Raw genomic sequence first — 6,000 nt, 5'->3', positions numbered from 1 at the left:
CTAATGACCCAACAGACAGACAGCAACAAACAGAAAAGAAGTGTCACTTCTTGTTTCTTCTTTGGTCTATGCAAACCATGTCAACAAGAAATAATATTGCGAAAACAATACACAGAGTAACCCAAATATATCATAACACTTTCATAATATATTTAAAATCTTAGTAATATATGTCTAAGTAAATTTACTCAGAATAACATAATTAACCTGGCATGATCAAATCCAACGAGAAGGCTCAAAGGTGAAGAGGGAAGAAGTCTGTCTTCCCAAGGATGAAGGTGGGTTAAGCATTCGAGATCTCAACACTTGGAACAAAGTTTGAGTTTTAAGGACTGTTTGGTCTCTACTACTTAACTCGGGTTCTCTTTGGGTTGCTTGGGTGCACAAGTTCCTCATTAAAGGCAAGAGTTTTTGGGTAGTTAATGCCCCTGGTGATTGCTCATGGAGTTGGAACAAGATATTGCAGTTGCGACCTTCAATAAAATCGTTTATCAGGTATAGCATGGGTTCAGGTGAGAGTATTTTCTTTTGGCATGACCCATGGATATTGGACATCCCTCTCTCGGATTATTATTCTAGAGGATTTTTTTGCTTCCTAACTGTAGAAAAAACTCGAAGGTAAATTTTGTTCTAAAGTCTGGTGGATGGGAGTGGCCTCGGACATCTGACGTCCAAGCCGAGGAATTGAAGTTACTAATATATGCTCTTCAGTTGTAGCAGTAAGATAGTATTGTTTGGACTGAATCTAGAATTAGACGGTTTACTTCTACCTCAACTTGGGAGCAGCTCCGAACAAAAAAATGCAAAGGTTCAATGGAGTAAAGCGATATGGTTCTCGTGGAACATTCCAATGGCCTCTTTTATTTGTTGGCTCCCTTTGAAAGATAGGCTTGCTACAAAAGAGAGGCTACTGAGATGGGGGCTTATAGTAATGGCTCTAGAATGTGAATTATGTGGTTTGGAACTTAAATCTCAAGACCGCGTGTTCTTTACTTGTCCAGTTACTGAAGCTTTTTGGAAGAGTGTTCTAAGCAGGTTTGGTGTTCACAAACATGTTAAGAATTAGACATATGAAGTGGAGTGAGTCTGTGACTTTAAACGTCGGAAGTTTGATTATATTGTGTTGCATTTATGTTGAACCTGCTATGTTTATCAAATATGGCGGGAAAGGAATGCTCATGTTTTTCAATGAAAATGCAGCATTGTTTCCTCCATTCTATAGCAGATTACAAGTCTTGTACAGTTTAGAGTGCAATCTATTTCGAATCTAGAGTTTAAGTTTAGATTCTCTTTAGCTGTTAGGAGTTTTAAATTTTGATCTTGATGTAAATAGTTTTATTTAATGGTTCTCTTTGGGTAAGTGTCCTATGTACATTCTCTCTTTGGTTAATGGAATTCATCACTTACCCAAAAAAAAAAAATTTTGATCACCACTCGAGCATTTATTAGATATCTGGGCAATATACTAAGAATCCACGTAAACTTTCCATCCAAACTAGATTGACATCAAAGCAATAGTTAAATGACGTAGACATCAGGCCAAAATTCCTTCATCTCCATCCCAGACATTCAGTATCGATTAGCTTATCTATCTATCTATCAATCGAATGATCAATATGCATTAGCATCTAGACCCGACTGCGAACTCAAAGCTCGAACTTTCTGTCCTGCATTACATCCACCATATCAAATCAATTAAACACGATTGTTAGTCTACAAATCTTCAGAACCCTAAAGCGAAACCAGTTACCTCTTTTCACTTCAACTGGGCAATGGCAATGAGAGGATCGATCTGCTTCGCACCCACCGCACGAAGAGGATAGTGAATGAACCGATGAGGAGGAAGAGCTGAGCAGCCGCTGAGGAGAGTGAGACGTAGACAAAGAATTTCCTGTCAGTTCAGAGTCCAGACCTTAAAGAGATACGAATATGGGCCGTATGGGCGTTGAAAATGTCAATGGATGGGTGAAGAGTTTAATTTTGGATAAATTCGGGGTGCGCTCCCTATAGTTTAGTAAAATGCGGCTCGCATCCCCTGTTCGAAAAGTATGTCACAAAAACCCCCTTATTTTTGCTGAAGTGGCTTTATATGGACACGTGACTTATATTTTCTTTTTTTAATATTTTAAAAAACAAAACTTGAAAATAAGAAATTAAAATTGCCGTCTATGAAGGAGGACTAGGGGGGGGGGGGGGGGGGGGGGGGGGCTCAGCATCGTTGAGGGGGAAGGGGGCTTGAGCAAGGTTGCAGATGGCATCTAAGGCTACTAATGACCTCACTTGGGATGACAATGGGCTCTGAGTAGCCACCACGGCCCTGAGGGAGGGAGGTATCAAGGCTATGGTAGCTCACTAACGGCCGGCACCATCACTATACTGGAGATCCCAGCGAAATTTGTAGCCTCAGGCGACTTAAGTTTAAGTGGAGAGGAGGCAGCCTCCGACGTGCTAGCTACCACCACCCCGATCTGCCTCCCCACTTTCGCTCTTGAAAGAGAGAGACAGAGAGGAAGGAGGCAAATCATGGCACAATGATTGCTTGTAGGAGGCTACAAAAGCCCTGAGCAAGTTGTCGGCCGCTTCGGATGCCATCAAAGACCTTGCTCATGGGGGAGGTTCTCTTCGGCAAGCTACCATCAGCCCCTCTACCTCAATGGGATTTTTTTATTTAAATTTTAGTATTTTTTTTTACCTTTTTTAAAATGAAACTATAAAAGGCTACGTTATCAGATATGTTTACATGGCACCACATAAGTTGCCCCCTCAAAAGAAAAAAAAATAGAGGGTTCGTGTCATATGTACCTGGCGTTCTATTAAACGATAGGAGATGTACGAGAATTTGCTATTTAATTTCCCCTTTTATTTATATTTTCTTGAAAAACAAAAATAGTATCTGAAAATATTATCTTGAGTTTGCAATTCGGCTAAAATTATTACAAAATTCATGAAAATCTTCCAATTTTTTTCGATGTTTTAATTACTCAATTTTTTTTTGTTAACTCCGGATTCCTCATTTCAAAATTCTTCATTTATATTTTCTTCCCTCATGCGTTCTCAAAAGTGATATGGGAAATTGGCTATTTTCTGGGAGGAAAAAAAGAAGAAAGACTACATTTTAATTATTGTGAGAATGTAATAAAATTAAATGCAGTGAAAAAAATGGGAAAAAGAAAACGAATCTGCATTTTAAGAAGTCTGGAAACCTTTTTTTATGAACAAATGGTTATAAGTTTTTGGATTTCGTAGGTATTAGTATAAATGCAATATATAACAAATTCATTGTCTTTTTATTTAGGGTAAATTACAAAAAAAAATCCAAGTTTTGTAAAATGTCTCAATTTTGTCCTAAATTTTGTTTTGTAACAAAAAAAACCATAAGTTTTCTAAAATGTCTCAAAAATGACCTCCGTTATAACTTCCGTCAATTTTTGCTGTTGATGGTGGGTCCCTTTAACAGTCCACGTAGGTCACACGTAGGCAAAAATTGACGGAAGTTATAACGGAGGTCATTTTTTAGACATTTTAGAAAACTTATGGTTTTTTTTGTTACAAAACAAAATTTATGACAAAACTGAGACATTTTACAAAATTTGGATTTTTTTTTGTAATTTGCCCTTATATTTAATATAGAATATTAGCATGAATATTTTTCATTATTGCTTACCATGTATAGTTTATGTATTTTAGTCATGTATAGATAGTTTACATACTTAGAACTCTGTACATCACTATTTATTCTAATGAATTCACCTCACACGGTAAGTGTGTATTCAGGCAATACTCGGTCCTTTCTACATGGTATCAGAGCTCTAATACGGATAACTCCGATTAGCTCATCTGCTTCCGCTCTTTCTCTTTTCTTCTTCTTCTCCAATTAGTGACCATGGCCGATACCACTTCATCTTCACCCCCTGTTATTCAGACGCCAACCACTATTCCAACAATCCCAGTCAAACTCAATGGCCAAAATTACCTATACTGGAGAGGTGTCATGACACCTTTACTGGCCACTTACGGTCTACTAGACCATGTTGAGGGTCGGGCTACCGTTCCGAACAAGACAATTGCTGAAGCAGATGGTGTCCAAGTCACAAATCCTGACTACCTAAGATGGGAATCTAGGGACAATTTCGCCCTCACTTGTGTCATGCTGGGAGTCACCGAGGCAATTGGGGTGACTATCCTCACTGCCAAAACATCTCACGAGGCATGGACTTATCTGGAATGGGCTTTTGTTAATCAGACAGCTGCACAGGAAGATTTGCTTGATCAACAGTGGCGCGATTTGAAGAAAGGTTCCAAATTGATGGCTGCATATATCAATTATGTAAAGGAACATACTCTAAGGTATGCCCAAATCGGGAAGCCCAAGACCATGGCTGAGATTAATCGTCGGATTTACACCGGGCTCGGTCCCGAATGGGAACCCATTGTACTTGCTCAATCCGAACGAATGCTTACCATTAGCACGGATGAGCTTCAATCGTTGCTTGTCGGGCACGAAGAGCGGCGTTTGTATGTAGCCACCCATGGAGATCAAACAGTGTAATCGATTTCCTCCGTTGGCGCTATCAGCACCCCATTTTGGTCCACCGGCTCTAGGATATGACATCAACAAGGCTTCTGACTAGGGTTCCACAACTCTAACAAAAAAATGACGACGGCAACATATGGAATTTTGCAGCATACACAATTGATTCCGAAGAGTAAGGCACGAATTATCAATATTCGAACCGAAGGCAGTGGACAAAGGGGAAATCACGTCTCTGTATCATTTTCTTCGGTGAGAACGACTATCTTCGTGGATTCTAGAACTAAGTTCGATATTTTTAGATCAAGGTTTGGTGAGTTGGGGACATTTCAATGCAAAAATCACGTCGAGAGCCCTTTCGAGCAAAAAGATAAAATTCGTGGGAGCTGGGGTGCCCAAACAGTGAATATAGCAGCTCGAGCATGGGATTCGACGCATCATATCATGGTCAATCCTGAACCTAAAAGGGTGAATTCCATATGCTTGACCTAGGAAATCGAGTTAGGTTCAATTTTATGGGTCGTTCATTCCAATATTCAATACAGAGAGAGAGTTATGAATTTTTGAGCGCACCATGCCCGAAACTGTTAAACCGGGACAGACTCTACCAATCGAGGGAGAAATCCATAAGCAATTCAATTCTTCGCGTCTTCGAGCATGGCCAACGGCATTGGATTCCCAATTCACTGTAGATTCAGAAAATCAAGAAAAAGGGGATGCATTTTTGGCTAGATTAGTACAGAATTAAGGGTCTCTTCACAGATAAGGACCAAATTTCCCGGTTCGGACCAGCTATCGAAGAAAAATTGTTTCGAGAACTTCCCGAGGCCGAACGATCTTCAAATTTTACAAGGATGTGCCCAGCTCATGTAGGGATCAAGGAAAAATATCACATAGACCGAAAGGTTCATGAGAAATTCAGGAAAATTCCGGATGTTCGGGTCATCCCATGGACCAATGGTCACAGCTCTGCCTCTCCTGCCTTTTTTTCCCCGCTGCCCCCATTTCCTCTTCTGGTTCTTCTTCTCTTTTCTTTTCTTTTCTTTTCTTTTCTTTTTTCGGGGGGTCCAAAAAAAAACGAAAAAACCTCCAGCTCACTCTCAGCTGACGTTCCCTTAGCTGGCAACGAAAAAAAACCCTAAGGCTCAAGGGAAAAAAAGGAAAGCAGATGGTGTCCAAGTCACAAATCCTGACTACCTAAGATGGGAATCTAGGGACAATTTCGCCCTCACCTGTGTCATGCTGGGAGTCACCGAGGCAATTGGGGTGACTATCCTCACTGCCAAAACATCTCACGAGGCATGGACTTCTCTGGAACGGGGTTTTGTTAATCAGACAGCTGCACAGGAAGATTTGCTTGATCAACAGTGGCGCGATTTAAAGAAAGGTTCCAAATTGATGGCTGCATTTATCAATTATGTAAAGGAACATCCTCTAAGGTATGCCCAAATCGGGAAGCCCAAGACCAC

The sequence above is a fragment of the Punica granatum genome, chromosome 2, assembly GCF_007655135.1.
Source record: "Punica granatum isolate Tunisia-2019 chromosome 2, ASM765513v2, whole genome shotgun sequence".
NCBI classification, from domain to species: Eukaryota; Viridiplantae; Streptophyta; class Magnoliopsida; order Myrtales; family Lythraceae; genus Punica; species Punica granatum.
This window is presented reverse-complemented; position numbering follows the sequence as displayed.